The sequence below is a fragment of the Geotrypetes seraphini genome, chromosome 9 (genome assembly GCF_902459505.1).
Source record: "Geotrypetes seraphini chromosome 9, aGeoSer1.1, whole genome shotgun sequence".
Classification (NCBI taxonomy): domain Eukaryota; kingdom Metazoa; phylum Chordata; class Amphibia; order Gymnophiona; family Dermophiidae; genus Geotrypetes; species Geotrypetes seraphini.
Genome location: NC_047092.1, coordinates 112,480,897 through 112,498,053, shown reverse-complemented (window position 1 = coordinate 112,498,053; position 17,157 = coordinate 112,480,897). Strand labels below are relative to the sequence as shown.

The window sequence follows — 17,157 nt, the reverse complement described above, 5'->3', positions numbered from 1 at the left end:
AGCAGTATTCCCTCCCCCTCCTTTTCCCTGTGCAGCAGCCATAGCAGCAGCATTCCCTACCCCTCCATTTCCCTCCCCCCACACCACTTCCCTGTGCAGCAGCAGCATTTCCCCTATCTCCCTTTTCTCGTCCCGCGGTCTGGCCGGCTCCCTTACTGCCCCCCTTCCCTTCCCACGGTCCCGACAAACCTTCCGATTCCAGCAGCGTGTGCAGCACTCTACACACGCTGCTTCAGGGCCTTCTACTGCCCTGATTTACTCTGTCACGTCCCTGATGACATCATCAGAGACGCAGCAGAGCAAATCAGGGTAGTAAAAGGCCCCGAAGCAGCGTGTGTAGAGTGCTGCATACGCTGCTGGAAACGGCAGGTTTGTAGTCGGGACTGCGGGAAGGGAAGGGGAGGCAGTAAGGGAGCCATGTCTCTGTCTCGCAGCGGGCTTGCCGGCTCCAGCCAGCCAAAGTTCATTTTTTAGGTCAAAGCAGACGCTGCGTCTCCTCTCTCGATCCCCACCAGAGTCAGAAGTCTTCTCCGACTCTGGTGAGGTTCAATAGAGGAGCCGCGGCGGGGGCTTTGAACAAAAAAATGAACTTTGTCTGGCCGGAGCCGGCAAGCCCTCTGCGAGACAGAGAGATGCGTGGTAAGCGCGCATGCGCACTCTGCCGGCCACGGAACTAAAGATCAGGCAACACGGCGTTAAGAGTGCGCATGCGTGCTTAGCGTTTTATTATTATAGATGAGGGTGTTTGAAAAACTAAGAGCAAATTGAATATTTTGAGATATGTGTATAATTTAATTAAAGATACAAATTGTATGTCATTTTTATACATAATAACCTTTTCAACACACTTCTCATACCATTGCACCAACTTCTTTATTCCATTGGGAAAATAACATTTTTGGTTGTGCCTTCAACAAGGAATGCACTGCTTCTTTGACCTCATCATCGTTTCCAAATCTTCATACTCTCAAGGGTCCAAACACATGATAATCAGAGGGAGCAAGATCAGGGCTGTATGGAGGATGCTGTAAGATCTGAAATCTCAATCTCCAAATGGTCCAAATGGTGTCAAGAGTTGCAGTGGCCGTGTGAGGACGTGCATTATCATAAAGGAGAAGAACGTCTTTAGACAAAAGTCCTCGGCAACGGCTCCATATTTTTGGCTTCAGTTCCTCTTCCGGCATTGTACTGTATCGGGCACTATTCACTCTTTCACCTTTTTCCTGATAGTGCTTCAAAATTGGTCTATTCATATCCCAGAAGAGAGTGAACAGGACCTTTCCAGCAGAGGGTTGAGACTTGAACTCCTCTTCTTGACTGGAGATGATGTATGACACCATTGTGAAGACTGTCTCTTGTAGTGATGCACCCATGTTTTGTCCCCTGTAACGATTCATGCCAGGAAGCCTTCCCCATCATATCACGCCAAAAAGGCTGTGGAAGTCTGCACATGGATCAATTTGCATTCATCAGTCACCATCTTAGGCACCCACCGTGCACACAACTTGTAATATTTGAGAACCTCCTTGACAATGGTATGTGCAGATCTGATACTGACATGTTATGTTATGTTATTTATTTCTTATATACCGCTAAATCCGTTAAGTTCTAAGCGGTTTACAGAGAAATATACATTAAATATACAATAAAGGATATAATAAAATAAGATAAATAAATAAAGAATGGGTACTTTGAAATTCCCTTACTGTCCCGAAGGCTCACAATCTAACTAAAGTACCAAGGACAAATAAATTAGCAAGTAGTAGATAGGAAAATAAAGATAGCGGAAATGAGATATAAAGCTTCCAACAAGAATACATAAAACTCTCAATATTATACTGTTAAAAAACAAAGCATACATATCAAAGTAATAAAGTAATGGAAAGAAACTGATTAAATAGAAAATAATTTTAAGAATTAATCAAATATAGGAAGAAAATAAGCATTTGAAGTGAGGAGAAAAGAAAAGGTAGAGGACGGCATATGAGTAGAATGGAATGAAAAAACAGTTAAACAATAGAATTCTAAGAAAATTTTAAATGAAAACTAGACAAAATAAATAAAAAGAAATAGATATAATATGCATAGTAGAACAAAAGTCAAGAAGGACTTGATTTATTTCCCTCAGTCATCAATGTTATCGTCTCCAGAGCTTTAGTTGTTTCAGCCAGGCAACCACCATCAACGATCTCTATACATCAGCCATGGGATCACTTTTTTAAAGCAGAGAGAAGCATTTCTCGATTTTCAGGAATACTGTTAATTACATTCAACAGCTCACGGATCTTCCAGCTTCAATACTCTGCTCTTTGGTCTGGATAATACAGTTCAATCAACCCTTGATGATACCGTCACTCATAAACATTAATTCAGGTCGGCTGTGGGACATTTAACGCTGTAAGACTCCGGCAAGATAAAAAGCCATTCTCCAGTCCTCCCATCCTGCTGATGTCGCACTGTCAGTAGGAGGTCCGAAACTGTATAGCTGCAGGGAGATTACAGTCCACTCTACTATCCCAGCCACGGTGCCTCCGCCTCGGCAACCGCCTTCATTCGGCGACTCAGTCACCCTCCATCGACCTCAGCAACACTCCCTCATCAAATCAGCACTAGCACCGCTCTTCATGGATCGGTCGCCAGGCATATTACAGGATCGCCAATGCGCCGCAAACATCCGATGAGAAAAAAGGCAAGCTGTCAGGCACAAACTCAGGATCGCCAAGATGCAGGAGTAATATCAGATGAGAATGAGGCCTTTTCTGACAGACCAAGAATAACGGTTTAATCTGAACTGTTAGTTCAGAGTCCACTAATGGAATGATAATCAGAGTAAAAAACAAAGAAGATTCAAAAATTAACACAAATAAAATAAATTAAATAAATAAGCAAAAAACAGCAGGAAAAAAGACCGGAAAATAAACCAAAAATAAAAGAAAATAAAGAGAGCAAAGGGAGACAGCACAAATGTTGACTTAATCGGCTGCCATCTTGTTAGAATTCAAGACATCCAATTCCCTGGCCAGAACTTCTAAAGAAATGTGCCTGTTTTCACGAATAATGGCATCAACATGACCTGCCTTCTCATCAGTGACAGCAGTGCTGGGACGATGGGAGCGTTCCTCATCAGTGATTGATGTTTGCCCAGTTTTAAACTCATCTACCCACTCGTACACTCTTCTCTCGCCAATGCAGGTATCTCCATACTGTTTCAGCATTCTTTGAATTTCATGAGGTTTCACATTCTCTGACCACAAATATCTAATGAATGCTCGCTGCTCCTCTACTGTGCAAACAGCTAAGGGCACTGCCGTTTTGTATATCATGCCCAGCTGATTATGCACTCCATGCCATCTATTGGGCAGTGTCAACACTTCCTCTAAGAATGTATTTTCCCTGCGCAGGAGTTTGAAATGCCACGGGTGTTCATTTCATGAAATACTGTCAATTTGCTGTTACATTTTAAAATGCCCTTGTATATAAGCTACAACAATGTCTTAGTCTAAGGAGGTTAGCATGTTGGATAACTTAAGTTATAATGATTTTCTCTTCCTAGATTGTTACATGGAGACATAGGGGCTCATTTTCAAAGCACTTAGACATACAAAGTGCCATGGTAAATTGAACCCCATAGTGTTTTCTTTTGGTTGGAAATGGTATGATTTAATGCTGAAAATTAAGCTAAAATTTTGTTACCAGGTTGGTGTAATGTCTCAGAATAGTAATGGGAGCCTTTCTGGGGATAATTATTTTTCTGTTGAGAAGCAGTATTGAGTCACACATTAATGGGTGATTCCATCCTGTATCACTGAGGCAGGACAGTTTTTCCAGCCCTCAAAACATAGTGTAAAGTTTCCTTAGCTCCTCAATTTTGTGTTTACTGTCCTGCTCTCAGCAGTTTTGTTTGAGAGTTTTCTTTTCTCTTTGTCTTTTAGCATTGCTCTTAGCCCAGAATATCCCATTAGATCCACGGTGAGCAAGTGTCCCTGTTTAGGTCTAAATACTGTATAAGGAAAATCAGTAGGACCTGGAGTAGTGGGGATTGCCTTTTGGATTTACTGGCCTGGTTTATCCTGTGGTTTCTGTTCTCTGCTAGGTCTACTTAATCTTGTGATTTCCTGGTTCCTTTTTTAATTCTTATATTTAGAGATTTTCTGGTTCCTGATCCAAACCTGGTTCCTGCACCACTCTGCTCTGTCCTCCCAGTCTAGCCTCTCCACATAGGTTGCCTTATATAACATCAGTAGACCTCTTGCTGGGTTGTCCCTTAAGTACAACTTTGGAAATTCCAATATTTTTCAAATTTACTGATTAGATGTGTGAGTTAACCTTTATTTCTGCTTTAACTTAGAGAAGGAAGATCAGTTTAAAGCCAGCATCCAATTTTGTTTCTGACTTAATATAGATTGTAATAATTAGCCCTAGGCTTTAATTGAGAAATAAATAATCAAATTGAACAAAATGAATAAAATGATTTCACTGAATAGACATAAAGCTGCCTGCTACATTTGAAATAAGTAAATTTGAAGATACATTGAACAGTATTTCAAACGAATATGGTTTTAAAAGAAGACTTAGTGGGGAAGATTATATAAATATCAATATTAAAAGGAAGAAATATTTATAATAAATAATTTTAAAAGATTAAGAATAAAAAAGAAAGGAGGAGGTTTTTTTTAGGATCAATGAATGAAACATGGAATCTTGTCAGACTTGGCTGAGGTTTATTCCCTGTCACCAAGCGGGTTTCTGAGATCTTTTTTCTCCCTCTTTTTACACCTTAGGCTGTGAGCAGTGGGATATTTTTGTTATTTTAGAGCCGTTTTGTTGTGGCCCATATTACCTAAATGGGCAGGAAATGGTTCTGGTCAATATCTATGGTCCAAATGTTTATGATAAACGATTTTACAGAACCCTAATTCAAGCTGCTCAGGTTTTTGGTGACATCCCTGTAATAATGGGGGGGGGGAGGGAGACTTCAATACTGTGTTTGACCCACTTATGGACAAATCCTGCTCTGAAGGGGTAGTACAGGTGGATATTACTCGGGGGGTGTCGTTGGTGTGTGACTTCTTAGAGCTCTTAGATGTGTGGAGGTTTTTACATCCTACAGTCCAGGATTACACCCATGTGTCGCGCACACATGGCACTCAGTCAAGAATAGATTATCTTTGGGCATCAAATTCATTGTCTTCTCGATTGAATTCGGCAGGCATAGGCCCCATATGTATTTCAGATCATGCGTTGGTTTGGATAGATTTAGCGGATGTTCCAGCTTGCCCGAGGTCCCACTGGAGATTTCCAAAAAGCCTTTATTATGACACTAAGTTTCATGAACATATCCTGGCCAAGTGGATAGAGTTTGCTGAACTAAAAAGGGGATATCTCTCTCAGCGTTCCTTGTTTTGGGAAGTGACTAAAACAGTCTTGCGAGGTGAAATCATTTCCTATTCTTGGAGGCTGAGATACGTCATTGGGAGGGTTGGGTTTGGGGTGCCCATCGGTGTTATGGTAATCACCCTACACAGGCGGTCAAGGCTACCTGGCTTTCTGCTCAGGTCACGTTCAATCAGTTAATTCATGATAGAGCAAAAAAATCAGCTCATTATTATTGCTATCAGTTGTATAAACATGCCAATAAACCAGGGTCTATGCTGGCTAGATTGATCGCAAAACAGCAAGGATTCCGGTGGGTATTGCAGATTCTCCCTCCCACGGGGGAACTCATTCAAACCGATGCAAATATTATGTCTATATTCGGGGATTTCTATGCATCCTTATATGCTCCTCTTTCAGGACCCTTGTTGGACGCGGACATGTATTTGTCGAATTTAGATCTGCCTAAACTTACAGAGCCTCAATGATCAGCTCTTAATGCCATTACTGAGGAAGAGGTATATTATACCATTCAAAGTAGTGTTCTGGGAAAAGCTTCGGGTTTGGATGGGATGGCGGGAGTTTTCAATTCTTTTATGGACACTGAGTCTATAGCTGAATCTTTGAGGGACAGTTTAATAATAGTCTTGCCCAAACCAGGAAAGGATCCCCTTCTCCCGAATTCCTATAGACCTATTTCGTTGTTATCCTTTGAAGCTAAACTTTATGCAAAGATCTGGGCTAATAGGTTGTCTCACGTATTGCCTAACCTCTTGGTTTTGCTGCAGGTTGGCTTTATGCAGGGGTGTAGAATGGTGAGAAATCTCAGACAGATTGTACTATCTTAACTGCTTATTAATTTCGATGCTGTGAAAGCCTTTGACAGAGTTCATTGGTCCTTCTTGTTTGCAGTTCTGAAAGCCTTTGGTTTCTCAGGAGCCTTTGTTGCGGACATATGAGCGCTTTATTGTTACCCCCAGGCAATGCTGGGAGTCAAAGGTAGATACAATCCTTTCCTGTGAGCCATGGTACGAGGCAGGCTTGCCTCTTTTATTTGTGTTAATATTGGAAACTCTGCTTTGAGATGTAATGGGTAACCCAGAAATCATGGGAGTTCAGTTGGGCAGAGAGGAGTTTAAGATATCTGCTTATGCAAATGATCTTTTGATTCATTTAACCAACCCAGTACAATCACCGGTGTTAATGGAGATTTTCACGGAATTTGGAGATTATTCGAGGTTTAAATTGAACTTGTCAAAAACAGAATATCTTACTACTGTTGGAGACTGGCGCACTCGGATCCCGCAATTATGGTTTTTTTTAAAAAACCTGCTGGGGAGGTTTTTTCGGTATTTAGGCATTTTCTTGTACATAGACCCAGCAAATTTGTATCGGCTTAATTTTTCTCATTTCTTTTCACTCATGGATCATTGTTTCTGGCAATGGATGGCCTTGCCTCTTTCGTTGATGGGGAGAATTAGTTTGTATGCTATGGTTATTTTCCCAACGTAGCTATATCTCTTACAGACCCTCCCTCTCTACTTGGAAAAGAAGGATGTGAGTTCCTTATATAAACGTGTATATAGATTTTGTTGAGAAGGGGGCAGAAGACAAAAATGTACTCGTGTAATCTTGTTGGACACTAGAGGATGGGGGCTTGGGTATCCCTGATATCAAACTTTATAACATGGCATGTCGGGTACGCCATCTGAGTGACTAGTTTCATGACACTGAATACTTTACACTTTTGCAAATGGAAAAGGCACTGGGACACGTGTGGCATTTGTTTTATCACCTGCAGGCTAAACCTCGCACCTTGCCTTCCTCTATTCGGTCCTCCTTACTCATTAGAGCCCTTACTAGACTGGAGAGTTCTAGCCGCCTGGGGGAATTTTCATCCTCACACTAGTTGTTTTTTTGCCTATAAGGGGCAATGGGGGATTTCTTGCCAGATATAAAGAACCCTTGTTTTTTGTTTTGAAGCACTCAATGTCTCCAACAGCTTAAACATGTGGTGAACTCAGAGGGCCAGCTTCTTAGCTTGGAAGACTCTCTGTGGCCCATCCTTTACTTTTGGGGATACTTTTGCTTATGATCAGGTCCAGCATTATGTTCATTCTTTGCCGGTCTCCTCTTTGAGATTGGCAGTGGAGGCTCAGCTAGAGGATTTGTTGGAGGTTCCACCTGATGAGTCGCCCTCCATTTCCCTTTTCCACAAAAAATTAGTGCTGAGATTGCTACAAAAAGATCTCACAGGGTTGGTGATCAAATGGAGTAAAGACCTCTCCTATGAAGTGTGGGTGGAAATATTATTCAAGACATTGCGCTCCATACCCTTTTGGGTACAATAAGCTGAATTGAGAGAGTGCCAGTACAGACTTTATCGGGCCTATATCTCAAAACACAGACTTTTTTACATGGGAGGTATAGATACGGAAAGGTGTGTCAAGTGCCAGTGGGAGGTGGGGACATTTATTCATGCTTTTTGGGGTTGCGAGTAGGTCCAATTTTTATTTATTTATTTATTTATTTTTAATCTATAATTCAATATATTGAACACATTTTGGGGCAGTCCCTGAAACTTCATCTGGTAGGGATTTTGTTAGGTCAAACACAGTTTTTGGGAGTTAGAGGCCTGGGGGCTAGACTCTGGGTACTTAAGGCTTGTGTGGTGGGGACTAAGACTATTCAATATTGGACACGGAATGGGGCTCCCTTTTTGGCAGTGGCGCACCAAACTTCATACTCTTCTATTATTGGAACTTAGATATACACCTTACCTTTAAAAGACAGAAACATTTTTATGCCATATAGGGTTCCTACATATACATTCGTTGAGCCTACGTATTGAATCAGTTGCAGCTGTCTTAATTTGATTTTCCTGCTGCTAATTTATCCTTCTCTGGGTTAGAATCTTATAGTGTAGCTAATGTTTGCTTCTCTTGGGATGTTTGGGATTATACTGCCACGTATTTATCTAACAAGGGTGTGTAAAAGTAACATCCAAGAAGAGCATCAGAGTAATATGATATTTTATTGCATAAACATCAGATAATCATTAAATAATGCAGATAAACATCAGATAATATACAAGATAGAAGCAAATGATATTTATATACACAAAATAGAACACTTCACCATGTCTGCCATATTCCGTCCTGATTCTGATCGGGAATCTGTTTGATCAATAGTTTGGGATTGTACACAGTTCCCACGGCTGCAGCTGGATTCAAAGTCTAGGCAGTGACTCTCAGTCTTTTATAGCATGAGAAATGCTGAATTCACTGTTATTTGCAAGTCTGTCTCACATGCAGGTGGTTTTCAGGTTCTGTGTTCTTAGTTTCAACTATAGCAGGACATGCTACTGATAACAGAGTTGAGACAAAGTTGAGCACAGACATGAAACGGTACAGGCTGCGCCCACGTATGTTCTCAGTAACAGAGTTGAACCAAAGTTAAAATCAGAGTTAAAGCAGACATGAAGGTTCATACAGGCTATTACATATGCTATACCAGTTAAAGCAGATATGAAGATTCACACATAGTAGCCAAAGTAGCCACATATGCCATGCCCTGGCCAGCCATGGGCATAACAGGGATGTATGGTTTTCCTCTCTGGGGATGGGGTGGGCGATTAGGTGGATTGGTCTTTGTGGTGCTGCAGGATGTCTTTGGGGTGCCTTTGGTAGGGGATTGGGGGGTCTAACTGTACTGTCCTCCTGCCAACTGATGTCATTTTTTTACACTAATGGGATATCTGGCCCTGGGGTTACTCTGTCTTTTACAAATCATTGGGATACTAGGTTTATTGTTTTTTTGTTTTGTTTTTTTAATGCTGTGGGTAAAGGGGGGGGAGGCTTTGAAGGTGTACTGTTAGCATAATGGTGAAGTACACTTCTACAATGCTATGAGCTGCTCGCTGTGTTGTATCTATGTTCTCTGTGTAACAAAGTGTCGAAATGTGAATGAGAGTGTGTACATGGGAATTCCAAGTGTAGTGTGCATGTGAGCATCCCAGTGGCGTACCTAGGGGGGGGGGGGGGGGGCGGGCCGCCCCGGGTACCAGCCCTAAGGGGGTGTTCCCGGCCTTGCCGTTCAGTCCCCCGCCACCCCCGAAGGACCGCTCGCCCCCCTGGCCTCCCCGCACCACCTATGAACAGCCGCAGCAGGATCGCGAAGTCAGCGTCAGCATCCCTGCGCTGCTTCCTACGACGCGATCCCGCCCCTCCTCTGACGTCAGAGGAGGGGCGGGACCGTGGCGCAGGAAGCAGCAGGGATCGCTGACGCTGACTTCACGATCCTGCTGCGGCTGTTCATAGGTGGTGCGGGGAGGCCAGGGGGGCGAGCGGTCCTTCGGGGGTGGCGGGAGACTGAACGGCAAGGCCGGGAACACCCCCTTAGGGCTGGTACCCGACGCTGACTTCGCGATCCTGCTGCGGCTGTTCATAGGTGGTGCGGGGAGGCCAGGGGGGCGAGCGGTCCTTCGGGGTGGGTCGGGGCATCAGGCCTTCAGGGTGGGGCGGGCGGGCAGGCAAGCAGGCTTTCAAGGGGGAGGGGGTGACAGGCAGGCAGGCAGGCCTTCAAGGGGGGACAGGCCTTCGGGGGGGGGTGCAGACATTCAAGGGGTGCAGGCCTTCAAGGGGGGCAGGCAGGCCTTCAGGGGGGTGCAGACCTTCGGGGGGGGGTGTAGGCCTTTGGGGGGGTGCAGACCTTCAAGGGGGTGCAGGCCTTCAAGGGGGGAAAGGCAGGCAGGCCTTCAAGGGGGGGACAGGCCTACAAGGGGGGGGGGACAGGCCTACAAGGGGGGGGACAGGCCTTCAAGGGGGGGTGCAGGCCTTCAAGGGGGGGTGCAGGCCTTCAAGGGGGGTGCAGGCCTTCAAGGGGGGAAAGGCAGGCAGGCCTTCAAGGGGGGGACAGGCCTACAAGGGGGGGGGGGACAGGCCTACAAGGGGGGGGACAGGCCTACAAGGGGGGGGACAGGCCTTCAAGGGGGGGTGCAGGCCTTCAAGGGGGGTGCAGGCCTTCAAGGGGGTGGGACAGGCCTTCAAGGGGGGGACAGGCCTTCGGGGGGGTGCAGACCTTCAAGGGAGTGCAGGCCTTCGGGGGGGGGGGGCAGTCCTTCAGGGGTGGGGTTTAGGCCTTCAGAGGGGGACAGACCTTCGGGTGGGAGGTAAAGTCCTTCGGGGGGTGCAGGTCTTCAGGGGTGGGGTGTAGCCCTTCGGAGGGGGGACAGACCTTCGGGGGAGGGGGGTCCTGGTGTAAAAGTACACAGAGGGAGAGAGGGAAGGGGGGGTTCAAAGATACATGCATATGCCAGACTTTGGGGGTTAGAAATAATGGGTCTAAAAACAGAGGAGTGGGAGAGAGATGGTGCATAATGGGATTTAGGGAGGGAAGGAACAGAAAGGGAGAGAACTTGGAAACAGGGGATGGTGTGGAGGGGGGATAGAGATACTGGATAGGAGGATAGTTGGGGACAGAAAGGGAGAGATGGTGGATCCTGGGGTGGTGGGGAGTTGAGAAAAGGTGAATCTGTGGATGGAGACAAAAAAAAGGAAAGATGCCAGATCTCCGGGAGAGGGAAGGGAAACGGAAGGGGAGAACAGAGATGGCAGACGGATGGTTAGCACGGAGAAAGGAGACCCTGGCAAGCAAGACAACAAGAGCCTGGGACCAACAAGATTTGAATATTGATCAGAGAACAAAAGGTAGAAAAAATAATTTTATTTTCTGTTTTGTGATTACAATATGTTAGATTTGAAAAGTGTACATGAGACAGCTTGAAATGGGAACTTTTCTATTTTTGTGAATGGCAAGGCTGAGTTCAGTTAAAATATATGCTTTATAAGAAAATATAATAATGTGTTTTATAAAGTTTATAAGCATTGCTGGCATACTCGGTGAGGTGTTCCTAGTGTTGGTGGTGGTGGTAGCATGTCAGTGTGTTGAGAGGAAGAGGTAGTCTGGGAAATTCTGCTGAGCAAACTCTGGGCCCATTTCCACCCCCAGTTAGTCCACTCCACTCAACTGGTTCACACACTGAGTGGGTCTTTGGGTGTTATTTCTGGGTAGTTGTTTTAGAATCTCTTCCAGTGGTTTGTTAGTATCTCCTTCTGGTCCAAAGAAGGAAACTTTGTCAACCTTAGCATTGACCTTCAGAATATGTTTGTAACAGCGCTGCTTGTGTGGCATTAGGCTATGTAGTGATCGAAAGAAAAAAACAGACCTTTGCACATTTTTGCACTATATGGTGGGTGTATGAGGAGATTCATTTCCTGCACAGTTAAGTCCATTTTTTCTACTGAATAATAGTATAGGTACAATGAAAGTAAATAGCAAAAATGTTTGAGTAGATAATTAAGGAAATCTTTTTCATATTGCTTGCTTATGGACTGGGAAAAAAGACTGTTCAAGCAAATGTCTCCAGAACTGCTTTAATGGAAAAATGTGATTTTTTTTTTTTTAAGTACTTTGTGAAATTTATTGTTGTTGTGAAATTTATTGTTATACTTTGTTTAAACTTAAAAAGCGGTGTCATTAACAGTGAATCTAATCGAAAAATCGATTCAACAGGGTGAATCGGATCGAATGAAATATTTTTCTCTGAATCGGGCAGCACTATTGGCTACCATGAGAATGGGCTACTGGGCATGATGGACCATTGGTGTGACCCAGTTAGGCTATTCTTATGTTATGTTCTCATCTGTAGGGGCCTTTGTTTTCACTTCTTATTTTAATGTATTTTTTTCCTGGGAACTTATCAGTGTTTTTTTATAATGGGAACAAAAATGGAAGAGAATTAATGTGTGTGGAATGGGGGGGGGGTAACTAATTTCTTCAGCTAAATAATTCAATCCACTTCAAACAGACATAGGAGAACTCACGCACCATTCACACACCCTCCAACCAAAAACGTCAAAAGAAAAAAACTGTTCGACAACCTCCTAGCCATTCGAGCTGCAACACTTGACCCCCAACTCTACAACCTATTGACCTCGACCACAAACTACAAAACCTTAAAAAAAGAAATAAAAACCCTTCTATTAAAAAAACACATAAAACCAAACTAACATAATCAGAACTGTCCCAAGCATCACCTGCAACTACTCCATATGTACTTCTGATGTCATGACAATTCAGACATAATTTATGTTATGTTATGTTTGGAATAATGGTTACATAAATGAGGTTCAATAAAAGAAAATTTTCTGTGGGAGCATTTGTTGGAACTTCTGTTATCCTGATTTCTTCTATCTGTGGGCTTTCTTTAGCTAACCTACTTATCTGGGGCTTTCCACTTCTGCAGCTGCCCTTTTCACGGTCCACTTTGCGCTTGCACTCTCTGGGGAGGGGGGGTTGGGTCTGGGCTTGGTGGGGTAGGTGTGTCTGGTAGTTTTGTCTGGGTGGTGGCTGGGTGTTTCTTGGGTGCTTGTTGTGCGGATTGGTGTGTCTGGTGAGCGGTCTGGGTGTTGTTGCTTGTGGGGGTTTTTTTCATTATAAAATATGGCTGAGGGTCTAGTCCGGCTTATTATTCTTGTGGGTTCTGGGGTGGGATTTGTTTGCTTGCCCCAAGTTTTGGCCTTTTGTTGTGTATTGCTATGCCTCTCATTGGCAATTTTCTCTTGGGAGAGGCTTGTTCATGCTTGTTGTTGCTGTTACTCTCATTCTGTGTTCTTTTTGATAATGTATAAGTTTCTGTACAGACCATGGTTGCTTGTCTGGACCTTTTGCCATTCTCAATAAAAATACTTTGGAAAAAAAAAAAAAAAAAAAAGAAAATTTTCACTGCCTGTTTCTATTCTGACCATTTATTCCATTTCATGGTTATTGCAAAAAAAAAAAAAAAATTTTACATGGGGGGGGGGGGGGGTGTCAAAAAATGATGGGCCCCGGGTGCCACATACCCTAGGTACGCCACTGGAGCATCCTCAACTGTTCTGGAGAGTCAGATAGAGATATAGACAGTTGAGATTTTCATCTGAGCTGGGGTTGTCTGTAGGAAAACAGTAGACATTTAAGGAAAATTGAGTAGAAAATGGGAATTTTAATTAATTAATTGGTAATAAGTTTGTAATTGCTAATGGGGTTGTTTGTGTGGCTGTTTTGAGAGATTTTGAAAAAAAATAGCTGAGATTTGTTATTGGCACTTTTTGATATTTATGGTTAGAGAAACTTTGAGGTAACTCTGAAGGAGCTAATCTAAAGTAAGTAATTTTAAAAGTTTTGCCAATGTGAATTTCTTTGGTAAATGTAGTTTGATGAGGGAACTTATTTTTTTGTGAAGAAAATTTAGCTGAGAAGTAAAACTGATTATAATTTATGTGGAAGTTTGACAAAAGGTTAAAAATAAATTAAAATAAACTCTTATAGGTTTATTTTTAACACTTTTTGAGTGAAATAATCCTTAAAGAAAACTAGTTTTAACCTGAGAAATTAATGGATGAGAATTTAATTTAGTTTCAAATCGGGCACCCAGCACTTGTTGCTCTAGTCCCCACTCCACCGTCAATCACATCACAATACTCCAGTGTTCGTCAGCAAGTGTGGAATTTATTTTGGCCACAGCCATAACTGCACAATACAAGAAATCATGAACAGTAATCAGTTTCACATCAAGACTGAGCATATGAACATAACATACCACTCTATGTACATATCACTTATTACTACTATACAACAGAACACCCACATGATCAGGTGCACAGCATATGCCTCTCCATCAGCTCACATTGTGGGGTGCCGTACAAGCTTCCCACTTTTCACCCTGACCCAGCTCATTCAAGGATGGGTCCTTTCCATATGCTGTACTTTGCCGTGAATACCATGGCCTGGCCTCCCCGCCGTCCAAGCAAGGAGACATGCCCCTTTTCCCTAACATATGTGAAGGTGTTTCTCTGTTATTCATATGCTGTGCCTATGACCCCTATCTGGTCCCCTCCACTACCCGGGATAGTGAAACCTCGCTTATTGCGGGTTCCCCTCAAGTGTCATGGCTGTGGCCCGAACATAGCAAAATAGACTCTATGCCATCTTAAAGTGTACTGATAAATATATCCAAACCAATGTCGGACAAGTGCATCCCATTCGGCCGGTAAACACACGGACAACTGTCCTCTAGCAGCTCATGTGGTAATGAAAAACCCCCGATTCTAGACATGAATTTGCTCATCCATTTATTGATCTTCTTCCGCGTTCTCTCCACAGCAGAATGCGATCTGGCACCCCTCCACACTAGTGCTGCCCGATTCAGGAAAAAAATTTGATTCGATTCAGCCTATTGAATTGGTGATTCGATTCAATTTTCCTGCCCAATTGGGTGGTTTTTTTTCAAACATCCTGGTGGGTTTATTTTATACCCTCTTCACCACCTTTGCCTTCTCCTAACCACACTGGTGCTGTGGTATAAACAAAATAAACAAACAAAAAGGACTTTTCCTCTCTCTGTTAAATCCTAGCTCACATTTGCGGTCTAACACCAGCTCTGGCAGGATATATGTTTCAAAACTGACATATTGTAATCACAAAACAGAAAATAAAATTAGTTTTTCTACCTTTTGTTGTCTGATCATTATTCAAATCTTGTTGGTCCCAGGCTCTGGTTGTCTTCTGATAACTTGCTTGCCAGGGTCTCCTTCTTTCTTCTTTCTCCGTGCTAACCATCCATCTGCCTTCTCTGTCCTCCCCTTCTGTTTCCCTTCCCTCCCCAGGAGGTCTGGCATATTTCCTGTTTTTCATCTCCCTCCACAGATCTACCTTTTCTTAACTACCCTTTCATCCAGCATCTCTCCCGCCTTCCCCACCACTCCAGGGTCCACCATCTCTCCTTTTCTTTTCCCAACTACCTTCCTACCCAATATCTCTATATCCTCTCCACACCATCCCTTGTGTCCAACTTCTCTCCCTTTCTGTTCCTTCCCTCCCTAAATCCCATTGTCCATCATCTTTCCTTCTCCTCTATTTTCAGACCCATTATTTATTCCCCCCCCCCAAAGTCCGGCATATGCATATCTCTTTGTACCCCCCTTCCCTCCCTCCCTCCATGTATTTCTACACCAGGGCCCCCTCCCCTGAAGGTCTGTCCCCCCTGAAAGCCTGCACCCCACCCCTAAAGGCCTGTGCCACCATCCCTGAAGGCCTGTTTCCCCCTTGAAGACTTGTTCCCCCCTTAAAGGCCTGTCCCCCCTTAAAGGTCTGCCTGTCCCCCCTGAAGGCCTGCCTGTCCCCCCTTGAAGGCCTGCCTGTCCCCCCATTGAAGGTCTGCACCTCCCCCTTGAAGGCTTGTCCCCCCTTAAAGGCCTGTCCCCCCCTTAAAGGCTGACATCCCACCCCTGAAGGCCTGCCTGTCCCCCTTGAAGGCCTGTCCCCCCTTGAAGACCTGTCTCCCTCCCTTGAAGGCTCATCCCCCCTTAAAAGCCTGCATCCCACCCCTGAAGGCCTCCTGCCTGTCCTCCCTGAAGGCCTGCCTGCTTGTCCCCCTTGAAGGCTTGTCCCACCCCCCACCCCAAAGGACTGCTCACCTCTCCCTCCCACTGGTGTCCGGCTTCCCCCTGGCCTCCCCGCACGTTTATCTTTGAGGAGCAGCCTGCAGACAAGATTGCGGTGCTAGCGATCTTTGCACTGCTTCGGAGCTGTTTCCTCTGCTGCGGTCCTGCCCCTCCTCTGATGTCAGAGGCAGGATCACGGCAGAGGAAACAGCTCAGAAGCAGTGCAAAGATCGCTAGCATGCCGATCTTGTCTGCAGGCTGCTCCTCAAAGGTAAACAGTGCGGGGAGGCCAGGGGGGAAGCCGACAGCAGCTCCTCCCGACTGACCCTCCCCCCTCGCCCTCTAAAATAGGTGCGGCAGCGACTGGCCAGCAAGAGCAGCGATGCCGCTCCGGCTTTAGGGGGCGAGGGGGGAGGGTCAGCCGAATCAGGAAGCCGATTTTTTTTGTTTTGAATCGATTCGAATCGATTCACCCAAAGTGAATCGATGAACCGATTTGAATCGTGAATCGGGCAGCATTACTCCACACTAACCTGAGAATAATGTGAGACTATATTAAGGTACTGCTGTGAAGAATGCTGACCAGGGACATACAATCATTCTGTTCGTAGCTGTAATGTCGTTACCGCCTAAATGCAGGATAATGGTGTCTGGCTGACAATGGGATCGCAGTGTCCATAGGACCGATGGCATCAATTGGTCCCATAACATTCCCATCGTCCCCATCCAAGTCACCACTGCTTCGGTCATAGGGAGCCCTAGATTCTCACCCACTGGTCTCACAAGAGTTCTTCTCTGGGCCCAATGAACAAAGGAGTGGCCGCATATCCAAATGTGTTTCTGGATGCCTGTAATGCACACATGGAAGAGGTTAATTAGCGGGGAACCTAATACCCCCGGACAAAGCAGAGGGCCGTATGTACTTCTTAAATGCATTAGATTTCCATCTTCCAAGTGCTTTGATCTGGTGTTCTAATAAGTCCTTTGCAGCTGCTGTGGTGGCTGCCCCTATCCGGAATGAATGAGTGCAGAAGTACATATCCTGCATCCCTAGCTTGCCCGAGGACAGGTGTAATACTCTGGCGAATTGAAAGCGTGTAAGGGGGGAACCGTTAGCATGCACCAACAGAGGGCTATGACTAGAGGGCCTGCCCTTCATGTAATTCTGGAAATTTGCGACAGGGCAAGCGGGTGCTAGCTCAGAAATGGTCAGTGAGAGCCAGGCGCCTCTTGCCAACTGATCTGTCTTAGATCTAGATATGCGCACTTCCAAGGCCTTTCCATTGGCTAGGGCCAAGCC

At 44.7% G+C, this 17,157-nt stretch overlaps 1 protein-coding gene across 1 annotated transcript in view; it reads left to right on the top strand.

Annotated features, from left to right (window-relative positions):
• The window catches only part of FARP2 (FERM, ARH/RhoGEF and pleckstrin domain protein 2), an 818,436-nt gene that overhangs the window by 508,993 nt on the left and 292,286 nt on the right, over window positions 1-17,157 (top strand). The window lies entirely within an intron of this gene.